This window comes from Cryptomeria japonica, unplaced genomic scaffold (genome assembly GCF_030272615.1).
Source record: "Cryptomeria japonica unplaced genomic scaffold, Sugi_1.0 HiC_scaffold_331, whole genome shotgun sequence".
NCBI classification, from domain to species: Eukaryota; Viridiplantae; Streptophyta; class Pinopsida; order Cupressales; family Cupressaceae; genus Cryptomeria; species Cryptomeria japonica.
The window spans coordinates 139,046-152,500 of NW_026729153.1; the positions used below are offsets into that span (position 1 = coordinate 139,046).

General features: G+C 58.6%; 1 non-coding gene across 1 annotated transcript; it reads right to left on the minus strand.

The window, feature by feature from the left end:
* Positions 1-868: 868 nt before the first annotated feature.
* On the minus strand, positions 869-987 carry LOC131870492 (5S ribosomal RNA). The gene has a single exon (XR_009368801.1). It is a non-coding gene; the product is annotated as a 5S ribosomal RNA (ribosomal RNA).
* Between the last annotated feature and the right edge of the window lie 12,468 nt (positions 988-13,455).

Below are 13,455 nucleotides of genomic sequence, written 5' to 3' on the forward strand. Positions count from 1 at the left end.
CCTTCGCCAGGGTGCGCACCTTGATGCGCACGCCTTGGCTGGGCTGCGCACCTTGGTGGGCGCCATGGTGCGCACCTTTCGTGCGCTCCAAGGTGCGCACGAAGTCGGAGCTCGGTTTGCCCCGGGTGCGCACCTTGGTGGGCGCCATGGTGCACTCCGAGGTGCCCAAGATTGGTGCGCACCAAGGAGCGCTCCGAAGTGCGCTCCAAGGTGCGCGCGAAGTCGAAAGTTGGGTTAATTGTCCGGTTTGCCTCGGGTGCGCACCTTGCGTGCACCTTCGCCAGGGTGGGCGCCTTGGTGCGCACACCTTGGCTGGGCTGCGCACACCTTGGCACCCGCGTTTCCTTCATTTTAAATTTTTTTTTTTTACAATCTCTCAAGTGGGAAATTCTATAATCTCAACTTTTTTTGCCTTTTCAGGAAACTTTTGAATGGAGCGCATCATTGGTGCGCTCCGAAGTGTGCTCCAAAGCTCTCTCCAGCTGCGTGCACCTGCCCCGGCCGCGCACCCGGCCCCGCCCAGCTTCGCTCACCTGTCCCGGGCGTCTGGTGCGGAACCTTAGAGTAAGAAACATCACCGTGCACCTTGGCCAACGTGCGCGACTCGACCGAGCGCGCACTGGCCGAGGTGCACACCGATTTCACCTGGGTGCGCGCGCAGCACCTCGGGCGCACCGGGGTGCGCGCACAACGCCCGGGTTGCACCGTGGCCTGTGTGCTCGGGGCGCCTCGGGTGCGCGCTCGGTGTCGCCCCCGCGCGCGCGGTAGTGCGGGCAGCGCACCCCGGCCCGGCCCGGCCCCGACGAGAACGCAAACGGGCAAAAGGTTTATTCAAATAGCATTGCGACGCCCGGCGAAAAACTAAAAAAGGGTGCAACACCGGGACTTCCCGGGAGGTCACCCATCCCAGTACTACTCCGGCCCAAGCGCGCTTAACTGCGGAGTTCTGATGGGATCCGGTGCACTAACGCTGGTATGATCGCACCCGTTATGAGCTTGTCGCAGTGTGTACTTAGCAAACCGCGACCCACGTGCGAATCCACCCCGGCCACCCACCCCCGTCGAGGTGCACACCCTCCCTCGCGAAGTGCGCCCCGTTCGCCAAGTGTGAGCCCTGCCCGGGTGCGCGCACCTTGCTAGGGCGTCGGGTGTGCACCCGGCCCGGCCTACGTGCGTGCACCTGGAGGGGGCGTCGTGTGCGTGCAGTGTCCCGTCTGCAACGCGGTGCCCACACACCACCTCGGGCGCAACGACCTGCGCTCACATGTGGGCCGAGTGCACCTTGGTGCATGTTCGGGGCGCCTCGGGTGCACGCTCGATCTTGCCCCGGTGCACCAAGGCGCTCGGTTTGCCCCGGGTGCGCACTTGGTGCAAGGTGGGCACCCAAAATAGGGATCAAGCACCAAAACACAAGTTTCGGGATGCAAAATGGGACCCAAGGACCACAAATGCGTTCCAAGACCCATGATGGGTCCACGAGAACAAAAATGTGTTCCGAGACTTAATAAACAAATATTGGGTTTTAGGAGAAGAAACATGCTCTGATGCCCAAAACGAGAATCGACCCCGAAAAGGCCACAGGCCAAAAGTGGGATGCGAGACAAAAAAAAATGGGACCCGAGGACCAAAATTGGGTTCCCAGGTCGAAGACAGGGCAACCGGACAAGAAACGACCTCTAAGGCTCGAAATGAGTCCCGACGACTAAAACTTGACAAGAAGCACCCATCAGGCACCCAACTCGACACCCATGGGATGCCGACCCACCCGGGCTTCCACCTAGCACACCTTGGCACCCACCCACCCTCGCACCCAACCTCGCACCCAACTTAGCACCTTTGAACCCACATTGGCACTCACCCTGACCCTGGCACCTTGGAACCCACATTGGCACTCACCTTGACCCTGGCACCCACCTTTGCACTCACCTTGGGACCCACCCTGGCTCCCACCTCGGCACCCACCCAGACACCCACCTTGGTTCCTTGGCACCCACCTTGGATCCTTGGCACCCACCCCGACACCCACCTTGGCACGCAACTTGGCTACTTGCCACCCACCTTGGCTCCTTGACGCCCACCCCGACAACCACCCCGTGACCTACCCTGGCTAGGGTTGGTGCACACCCACCCTGGTGCCCACCTTGGCACCCACCCTATGACCCACCTTGGCACGCACCTTAGTACCCACCCCGTTACCCACCCTAGGACCCACCCCGTGACCCACCTTGGCCAGGGTGGGTGCACCCACCCTGGTGCCCACCTTGGCACCCACCCATCCTAGCACCCAGCCTGTGACCGGGCTTGGAACCCAACCTTGCACCCGCACCCGTCTTGGCCAGTGTGGGTGCGCACCCATCCTGGCACCCACGTTGTGACACACCCTTTAACCCACGCACCCTAGCACCCACGTTGGCACCCACCTTGGAACCCAACCTAGCAACTTGGCACCCACCCCGTGACCCACCTTGGCATCCACCATAGCAGTCGCCGACTTGGCACCCACCTCGGCACCCACCTTGACACTTGTGGACCCACCTTGCCACTCACCCTAGCATCGACCCATCCTAGCACCCACCCTGGCACCTTTGCACCCTAGCACTCACCCATCCTAGCACCTAACCTGTGACCCACCTTGACACTCACCCTCGCACCCACCTTGGAACCCAACCTAGCACCCACCCACCCTGACACCAACCCTAGCACCTACCCACCCTTGCACCCACCCTGTGACCCATCTTGGCACCCACCCATCCTACCACTCAACCTATCACCCACCTTCTCACCCACCTTGGCATCCACCTTAGCACCCACCCACACTGGCACCTTGGCACCCACCTCGGGCAAGGTGGGTGCACACCCACCCTGGCACCCAATTTAGAACCCACCGAGCATGTTACCCACCTTGGCACCCACATTGCAGCCCACCCTAGTACCCACCCTATGACCCACATTGGCATCCACACCCTAGCACCCAGGCACCTCGACACCCGCCTTGACACCCACCCTAGCACTGAACCTGTGACCCACCTTGGAACTCACCCTAGAACCCACCCACCCTGTGAACCACCTTGGCATCCACCTTAGCACCCACCCACCTTGGCACCCACTCTAGCACTCACCCATCCTAACACCCAACTTGTTACCCACCTTGGCACCCGCCCTCGCGTCCACCTTGAAACCCACCCTAGCACCCACCCACGCAGGAGCCCACCTTGGCACCCAACCTAACACCCACGCATCCTGGCACCCAACTTGTGACCCACCTTGGAACCCACCCTAGTACCCACCTTTGAACCCACTATATCACCAACCCACCTTGGCACCCACCCTATGACCCTCTTTGGAATCCACCCTAGCACGCACCCACCCTGGCACCCACCATGGAGCGCACCCTAGCACCCACCCACCTCGGCACGCACCTCAACACCCACCTTGGTGTGCGCACTGCGCCAACCTCTCAAAGACCCTATGTGGTGCGCTCCAAAGTGTACACCTTTGGTGCGCTCCAAGGTGCGCACCTTTGGTGCACACCGAGGTGCACACCAAAGTGTGCACCGAGGTGAGCACCAAAGTGCACTCCAGGGTGCACACCAAGGCGTGCACATTTGGTGCGGTCAATGCAAACGAATTCGGAAGTTGGGGTCGATGTCCTAATCGCTGCTGCAGACTACACGTATGAGAATCGGACAAATAGCTTTATATAGGGGAGGTGTTGCGTTTGATGGGTCGACTCCCCTGGTTGTGTGCACTGCACCAACTTCAAAGACCCTGTCTTGTTTAAGAAGTCAAAAGTTGGGGTGGATGTCCTAATCATTGCTGCAGTCTACGCATGTATGAGAATCAGACAAATAGCTTATATAGGGGAGGTGTTGCATTCGGTGGGTTGACTCCCCTGGTTGTGCGCACTGCGCCAACCTCAAAGACCCCGCATAGCAGAAGAAGTCGGAAGTCGGATTTTGGTGAGCACCAAGGCGTGCACCTTTGGTGCGGTCAACGCAGACGAATTCAGAAGTTGGGGTGGATGTCCTAATCGTTGTTGCAGGCTACACATGTATGAGAATCAGACAAATAGCTTATATAGGGGAGGTGTTGGGTTTGATGGGTCAACTCCCTTGGTTGTGCGCATTACGCCAACCTCAAAGACCTTGTTTTCGTTAAGAAGTCAAAAGTTGGGGTCAATGTCCTAATGGCTCCTGCAGGCTACACATGTATGAGAATCGGACAAATAGCTTATATAGGGGAGGTGTTGGGTTTGATGGGTCGACTCCCCTGGTTGTGCGCATTACGTCAACCTCAAAGACCTTGTTTTCGTTAAGAAGTCAAAAGTTGGGGTCGATGTCCTAATTGCTCCTGTAGACTACACATGTATGAGAATCAGACAAATAGCTTATATAGGGGAGGTGTTGGGTTTGATGGGTTGACTCCCCTAGTTGTTCGCATTACACCAACCTCAAAGACCTTGTTTTCGTTTAGAAGCCGAAAGTTGGGGTCGATGTCCTAATTGCTCCTGCAGGCTACGCATGTATGAGAATCAGACAAATAGCTTATATAGGGGAGGTGTTGGGTTTGATGGGTCGACTCCCCTGGTTGTGCGCATTGCGCCAACCTCAAAGACCCTGCATTGCGGATGAAGTCGAAAGTCAGAGTTTGGTGTGCTACAAGGTGTGGTCGAAGGTGCTCACCTAGGTGTGCACCTTTGGAGCACAGGAAAAGTGCCCTCCAAAAGTGCGCACCTTTGGAGTGCACAAAAGTGCCCTCCAAAAGTGCGCACCTTTGGAGCGCAGAAAAGTGCCCTCCAAAAAGTGCCCTCCAAAAGTGCGCACCTTTGGAGCGCAGAAAAGTGCCCTCCAAAAAGTGCCCTCCAAAAGTGCGCACCTTTGGAGCGCAGAAAAGTGCCCTCCAAAAAGTGCCCTCCAAAAGTGCGCACCTTTGGAGCGCAGAAAAGTGCCCTCCAAAAAGTGCCCTCCAAAAGTGCGCACCTTTGGAGCGCAGAAAAGTGCCCTCCAAAAAGTGCCCTCCAAAAGTGCGCACCTTTGGAGCGCAGAAAAGTGCCCTCCAAAAAGTGCCCTCCAAAAGTGCGCACCTTTGGAGCGCAGAAAAGTGCCCTCCAAAAAGTGCCCTCCAAAAGTGCGCACCTTTGGAGCGCAGAAAAGTGCCCTCCAAAAAGTGCCCTCCAAAAGTGCGCACCTTTGGAGCGCAGAAAAGTGCCCTCCAAAAGTGCGCACCTTTGGAGCGCACAAAAGTGCCCTCCAAAAGTGCGCACTTTTGGTGCGCACCAAGGCGCTGGTTCGGTCGTTGCAGGCGAGTTCGGAAGTTGGGGTCGATGTCCTGAGCGGAGGTGCAAACTACACAGGTGTCGGAATCGGACAAATAGCTTATATAGGGGAGGTGTATGCTTCGATGGGTCGACTCCCCAGGTTGAGCGCACCGCGCCAACCTCAAAGACCCTACGGTATGGATGAAGTCGGAAGTTGGGTCCGATGACCGATTCGATTAGTAGGTATGCTCATGAGGTCGGAATTTGGGTCCGATGACCTGCCATGTGCAGGAAGGCGAATGTTGACACTGTGCGTTGCAAGGTGCACACCAAGGCGCTGGTGCGGTCTTTTTAGTCGAGTTCGGAAGTTGGGGTCGATGTCCTGATCGGAGGTGCAAGCTACACAGGTGTGGGAATCGGACAAATAGCTTATATAGGGGAGGTGTATGCTTCGTTGGGTCGACTCCCCGGGTTGAGCGCACCGCGCCAACCTCAAAGACCCTACGGTATGGATGAAGTCGGAAGTTGGGTCCGATGACCAATTCGATATGTAGGCATACTCGCGAGGTCGGAATTTGGGTCCGATGACCTGCCACGTGCAGGAAGGCGAATGTTGGCACTGTGCGTTGCAAGGTGCGCACCAAGGCGCTGGTTCGGTCGTTGGAGGCGAGTTCGGAAGTTGGGGTCGATGTCTTGATCGGAGGTGCAAACTACACAGGTGTGGGAATCGGACAAATAGCTTATATAGGGGAGGTGTATGCTTCGTTGGGTCGACTCCCCGGGTTGAGCGCACCGCGCCAACCTCAAAGACCCTACGGTATGGATGAAGTCGGAAGTTGGGTCCGATGACCGATTCGATATGTAGGCATACTCGCGAGGTCGGAATTTGGGTCCGATGACCTGCCATGTGCAGGAAGGCGAATGTTGGGACTGTGCGTCGCAAGGTGCGCACCAAGGCGCTGGTGCCGTCGTTGCAGTCGAGTTCGGAAGTTGGGGTCGATGTCCTGGTCAGAGGTGCAAACTACACAGGTGTGGGAATCGGACAAATAGCTTATATAGGGGAGGTGTATGCTTCGATGGGTCGACTCCCTGGGTTGAGCGCACCGCGCCAACCTCAAAGACCCTACAGTATGGATGAAGTCGGAAGTTGGGTCCGATGACCGATTCGATACGTAGGCATATTGGCGAGGTCTGAATTTGTGTCCGATGACCTGCCATGCGCAGGAAGGCGGAATTTGGGTCCGATGACCGAGTTGATGGCGTGCCATGCGCAGAAAGGCGGAATTTGGGTCCGATGACCGAGTTGATGTTGATGGCCCGCCATGCACAGGAAGGCGGAATTTGGGTCCGATGACCGATTTGAAGGCGTGCCATACGCAAAAAGGCGGAGTTTGGGTCCGATGACCGAGTTGATATTGATGGCCCGCCATGCGCAGGAAGGCGGAATTTGGGTCCGATGACCTGACATACGCATGGAGTCCGACTCGGGGGCCGATGTTCGATTCGATGACTTGCATTGTGGGTAAAGTCGGAAGTTGTGGTCTTTGACCCGATTCGATGACCAGACTTCGGCTGCTTGAGAATCGGACAAATAACTTATATAGGGGAGGTAGTGTTCTCGAGCATCCTCCCCCCGTGCCCGTTTATGTCGATTGATGCTGGTGCTCGACTGGTTGGAGCGCTCGGATGCAAAAATCTTGCACCAGGATTTATCGATTGTGATGGACACGGCAAGTCTCCTGATTGCTATGCAGGAGCTCATCGTGAATCTCTATGCGGCCTTGGTATGGACTCGACCTGCGGAATGGTTCGGCAATGGTAGTCGCTCCAACACGTCCTTGCAATGGCCACAGAGGTGATTCGACTAGAGCTCCAGTCTAGCTTTTGGGTTGCTTGGCGGACTGGTATAGCCGCGATCGAGTTCCGGCCATGAACGTTTTAGATAGCTCTTGGGCTTTCTGGGACGGAAGTCGGAAGTTTGGGCTGTTGTCCGATTTGATGACCATTCTTCGGATGTGTGAGAATCGGACAAATAACTTATATAGGGGACTGTGTTGTCTCACGCAGCCCCCTCCGTGCCCCTCTATCTCGACCGATGTTGGTGCTTGAAAGGGTTGGGATCGCTCGGATTTATAAACGTGCACCACCATTTGTCGAGTGTGAGGGACGCGGCAGGTCTCCTAAATGCTATGCGGGCGCTCTCTGAGAATCTCTATCCGGCCTCGACACAGACTAGTCTTGCTGAATGGTTTGGCACTGGTAGTCGATCCAACACGTCGTTGTTGTGGCCGCCTAGGCGATTCGATTCGAGCCCCCGTCTAGCTTTTGGGTTGCTTGGCGGATTTTGCCCTATCCGCAAGTGAGCTCGGTCCCTAAACGTTCGAGAAACCCGATTGCTATGCGCCGACTCTCTTTCTTGCGAGCCTCCATCTAGCTTTTGGGTCTCTACGGAACGGAAGTCGGAATCTGGGACCGTTGTTTGATTCGACGAGGCAGACTACGGTTGTGCGAGAATCGGACAAATAACTTATATAGGGGAGGTGTTGACTGGAGCATTCTCCCCCGTGCCCCTCTAACTCGACCAATGCTGGCGCTCGAACGGTGGTAGCGCTCGGATTTTCATTGAGCGCCAGCATTGGTCGATTTAGAGGGGCATGCGAGATTCCCGAATGCTATGCGAGGGCTCTAACGGAAATGTCTATTGGTTTCGGTATGGATGCAATTGCGAGTGGTTCGGCAAAGGTAGTCGTTCCGATGCGTCCATGTCGTGGCCAAATCGATAATTCGATTTGAGCCCTCGTATAGCATTTGGGTCTCTCGATGTGATTCCGCATTCCAGTCCCTTTGGGCACTGCTTGAGCCGCATCCCAGGGGGTTCCCTTCCCAATAATCTGCCTCGCAACCCGATTGCTATGCGGTGAGGCTCCTCGGCCGCCTCGGAACTATCTGTGTATCAGACGCATCGCGGGATAAGGGGTTGGCAACGGTAGTCGCCCCAAGCGCGTCCGATGCTTGGACCATTCCGAGGCGGCCCTGAAGCCTCTTCCGTCTAGCCGTTGGGTCCTTCTCGCCGCATCCCTCGCCTCGCACCCCGATTGCTATGCGGTGAGGCTCCTCGGCCGCCTCGGAACTATCTGTGTATCGGACGCGTCGCGGGATAAGGGGTTGTCACTGGTAGTCGCCCCAAGCGCGTCCGATGCTTGGACCATTCCGAGGCGGCCCTGAAGCCTCTTCCGTCTAGCCGTTGGGTCCTTCTCGCCGCATCCCTCGCCTCGCACCCCGATTGCTATGCGGTGAGGCTCCTCGGCCGCCTCGGAACTATCTGTGTATCGGACGCGTCGCGGGATAAGGGGTTGTCATTGGTAGTCGCCCCAAGCGCGTCCGATGCTTGGACCATTCCGAGGCGGCCCTGAAGCCTCTTCCGTCTAGCCGTTGGGTCCTTCTCGCCGCATCCCTCGCCTCGCACCCCGATTGCTATGCGGTGAGGCTCCTCGGCCGCCTCGGAACTATCTGTGTATCGGACGCGTCGCGGGATAAGGGGTTGTCACTGGTAGTCGCCCCAAGCGCGTCCGATGCTTGGACCATTCCGAGGCGGCCCTGAAGCCTCTTCCGTCTAGCCGTTGGGTCCTTCTCGCCGCATCCCTCGCCTCGCACCCCGATTGCTATGCGGTGAGGCTCCTCGGCCGCCTCGGAACTATCTGTGTATCGGACGCGTCGCGGGATAAGGGGTTGTCACTGGTAGTCGCCCCAAGCGCGTTCGATGCTTGGACCATTCCGAGGCGGCCCTGAAGCCTCTTCCGTCTAGCCGTTGGGTCCTTCTCGCCGCATCCCTCGCCTCGCACCCCGATTGCTATGCGGTGAGGCTCCTCGGCCGCCTTGGAACTATCTGTGTATCGGACGCGTCGCGGGATAAGGGGTTGTCACTGGTAGTCGCCCCAAGCGCGTCCGATGCTTGGACCATTCCGAGGCGGACCCGAAGCCTCTTCCGTCTAGCCGTTGGGTCCTTCTCGCCGCATCCTTCGCCTCGCACCCCGATTGCTATGCGGTGAGGCTCCTCGGCCGCCTCGGAACTATCTGTGTATCGGACGCGTCGCGGGATAAGGGGTTGTCACTGGTAGTCGCCCCAAGCGCGTCCGATGCTTGGACCATTCCGAGGCGGACCCGAAGCCTCTTCCGTCTAGCCGTTGGGTCCTTCTCGCCGCATCCCTCGCCTCGCACCCCGATTGCTATGCGGTGAGGCTCCTCGGCCGCCTTGGAACTATCTGTGTATCGGACGCGTCGCGGGATAAGGGGTTGTCACTGGTAGTCGCCCCAAGCGCGTCCGATGCTTGGACCATTCCGAGGCGGACCCGAAGCCTCTTCCGTCTAGCCGTTGGGTCCTTCTCGCCGCATCCCTCGCCTCGCACCCCGATTGCTATGCGGTGAGGCTCCTCGGCCGCCTTGGAACTATCTGTGTATCGGACGCGTCGCGGGATAAGGGGTTGTCACTGGTAGTCGCCCCAAGCGCGTCCGATGCTTGGACCATTCCGAGGCGGACCCGAAGCCTCTTCCGTCTAGCCGTTGGGTCCTTCTCGCCGCATCCCTCGCCTCGCACCCCGATTGCTATGCGGTGAGGCTCCTCGGCCGCCTTGGAACTATCTGTGTATCGGACGCGTCGCGGGATAAGGGGTTGTCACTGGTAGTCGCCCCAAGCGCGTCCGATGCTTGGACCATTCCGAGGCGGCCCCGAAGCCTCTTCCGTGTAGCCGTTGGGTCGTTCTCGCCGCATCCCTCGCCTCGCACCCCGATTGCTATGCGGTGAGGCTCCTCGGCCGCCTTGGAACTATCTGTGTATCGGACGCGTCGTGGGATAAGGGGTTGTCACTGGTAGTCGCCCCAAGCGCGTCCGATGCTTGGACCATTCCGAGGCGGCCCCGAAGCCTCTTCCGTGTAGCCGTTGGGTCCTTCTCGCCGCATCCCTCGCCTCGCACCCCGATTGCTATGCGGTGAGGCTCCTCGGCCGCCTTGGAACTATCTGTGTATCGGACGCGTCGCGGGATAAGGGGTTGTCACTGGTAGTCGCCCCAAGCGCGTCCGATGCTTGGACCATTCCGAGGCGGACCTGAAGCCTCTTCCCTCTAGCCGTTGGGGCTTTCTCGCCGCATCCCTCGCCTCGCACCCTGATTGCTATGCTGTGAGGCTCCTCGGCCGCCTTGGAACTATCTGTGTATCGGACGCATCGCGGGATAAGGGGTTGGCAGTGGTAGTCGCCCCAAGCGCATCCGATGCTTGGACCATTCCGAGGCGGCCCTGCAGCCTCTTCCGTCTAGCCGTTGGGGCCATCTCGCCGCATCCCCCACCTCGCACCACGATTGCTATGCGGTGAGGCTCCTTGGCCGCCTCGGAACTATCTGTGTATCGGACGCATCGCGGGATAAGGGGTTGTCACTGGTAGTCGCCCCAAGCGCGTCCGATGCTTGGACTATTCCGAGGCGGCCCTGCAGCCTCTTCCGTCTAGCCGTTGGGGCCATCTCGCTGCATCCCCCACCTCCTCGGCCGCCTCGGAACTATCTGTGTATCGGACGCATCGCGGGATAAGGGGTTGGCAGTGGTAGTCGCCCCAAGCGCGTCCGATGCTTGGACTATTCCGAGGCAGCCCTGCAGCCTCTTCCGTCTAGCCTTTGGGGCCATCTCGCCGCATCCCTCGCCTCGCACCCCGATTGCTATGCGGTGAGGCTCCTCGGCCGCCTGGGAACTATCTTCGTATCGGACGCATCGCGGGATAAGGGGTTGTCACTGGTAGTCGCCCCAAGCGCGTCCGATGCTTGGACTATTCCGAGGCGGCCCTGTGGCCTCTTCCGTCTAGCCGTTGGGGCCATCTCGCCGCATCCCCCACCTCGCACCCCGATTGCTATGCGGTGAGGCTCTTCGGCCGCCTTGGAACTATCTTCGTATCGGACGCATCGCGGGATAAGGGGTTGTCACTGGTAGTGGCCCCAAGCGCGTCCGATGCTTGGACTATTCCGAGGCGGCCCTGCAGCCTCTTCCGTCTAGCCGTTGGGGCCATCTCGCCGCATCCCCCACCTCGCACCCCGATTGCTATGCGGTGAGGCTCCTCGGCCGCCTTGGAACTATCTTCGTATCGGACGCATCGCGGGATAAGGGGTTGTCACTGGTAGTCGCCCCAAGCGCGTCCGATGCTTGGACTATTCCGACGCGGCCCTGTGGCCTCTTCCGTCTAGCCGTTGGGGCCATCTCGCCGCATCCCCCACCTCGCACCCCGATTGCTATGCGGTGAGGCTCCTCGGCCGCCTTGGAACCATCTTCGTATCGGACGCATCGCGGGATAGGGGGCTGTCACTGGTAGTCGCCCCAAGCGTGTCCGATGCTTGGACCATTCCTAGGCGGCCCTGAAGCCTCTTCCGTCTAGCCGTTGGGGCCTTCCCGCCCCATCCCTCGCCTCGCACCCCCGATTGCTATGCGGTGAGGCTCCTCGGCCGCCTTGGAACCATCTGTGTATCGGACGCATCGCGGGATAAGGGGTTGGCACTGGCAGTCGCCCCAAGCGCGTCCGATGCTTGGACCATTCCGAGGTGGCCCTGAAGCCTCTTCCGTCTAGCCGTTGGGGCCTTCCCGCCCCATCCCTCGCCTCGCACCCCGATTGATATGCGGTGAGGCTCCTCGGCCGCCTTGGAACTATCTGTGTATCGGACGCATCGCGGGATAAGGGGTTGGCACTGGTAGTCGTCCCAATCGCATCCGATGCTTGGACCATTCCGAGGCGGCCCTGCAGCCTCTTCCGTTTAGCCGTCGGGGCCTTCCCGCCGCATCCCTCGCCTCGCATCCCGATTCCTATGCGGTGAGTCTTCTCGGCCGCCGCGGAACTATACCTGTTATTGCTACTGCATCCTTCGGCTGGTAACCTCCTCTGCCGCCTTGGAACGTTCTCTTTGTCGGACGCGTCGCGGGATAAGGGGTTGGCACTGGTAGTCGCCCCAAGCGCGCCCGATGCATAGACCGCTCCGAGTCGACCTTGCTTTCAGCCTCTCACATGCATAGACCTCTCTGAGTCGACCCTGCAGCCTCTCACGTTTAGCCTTTGGAATCTCGCCTCACAACATGATTGCTATCCTTGATGCATCCCTTGCCTCGAGCCCTGATTGCTTTCTTGGCTGCATCCCTCCTCTCCTCACAGCCCGGTTGTCATCACTGCTTCATCCGTCGCTTCATGCATTCTGGCTGCTGGGCCCTTCCCACCGCACACCTCGATTGCTATCTCTTCTGCATCACACACCCCGATTGCTATCTCTGCTACATCCCTCGGCTCTCACTTCTGCATCCTTCGCCTCACACCTCGATTGCTATCAATGCTGCATCCGTAACCTCACACCCCGATTGCTATGCGGGGAGGCTCCTTGGCCGCCTTGGAAATTTCTGTGTGTCGGACGCACCGCGGGATAAGGGGTTGGCACTGGTAGTCGCCCCAAGTGCGCCCGATTCTTAGACCGCTTCGAGGTGACCTCGTAGCCTCTTTCGTCCAGGCTTCCTGCCTTCAACGCCCTTTTTACACCTCGATTGCTATGCGCGGGCTCGTTGGCGTCTATCACCTCTCTGCGAAGAGTGGCACGATGATTGTTGGGGTAAATCGTAGCAGTCCGATCTCTGGCCTTGGGCCATTGTGAGGGCTGATCGATTTCCTGTGCGCATCTCGTGTTCGCCCAGTAACAGACTCGACGACTTGTAATCGGTCTTGTTCCCGATTGTTCCTGGAGGTAGTCTTCGGAACTCTTGGATTTGACCTGTCACTCGAACTGTCCTCTTCCGAGGATGCTTGTGTGTGTGTGCTTGTGCCATTTCCTTGGCGGTATTAACGAGATATTAAAGAGCGGAGTGAGCGCCTCGCCCAGCTATGTTTGGGGCTCTCACTCCCTTACCCGGTGTGCGACCGCTTTGCACGTAGGTTGCGGAGCATCGCGACTCTTTCGATGTTTGGCGGTTGTCTTCCGGTGATGCGTTGGTCCCGAAGTGCACGTTACTAGCATTTCTGCCATTGTTCTCGATCTTTGGCACGTTCCTTCGTTGCAATTGGATATATATCTCCGTTTATACGCGCAGGCTTCTCCCGCCTATTCAGCGCTGTCCCACTCTCAGCACTCTCGTGGTCTCCTTGGCTTCTCTCTCCCGTGAGCGAGCTCTCTTCTCGAGTCTTTTCCATGTCC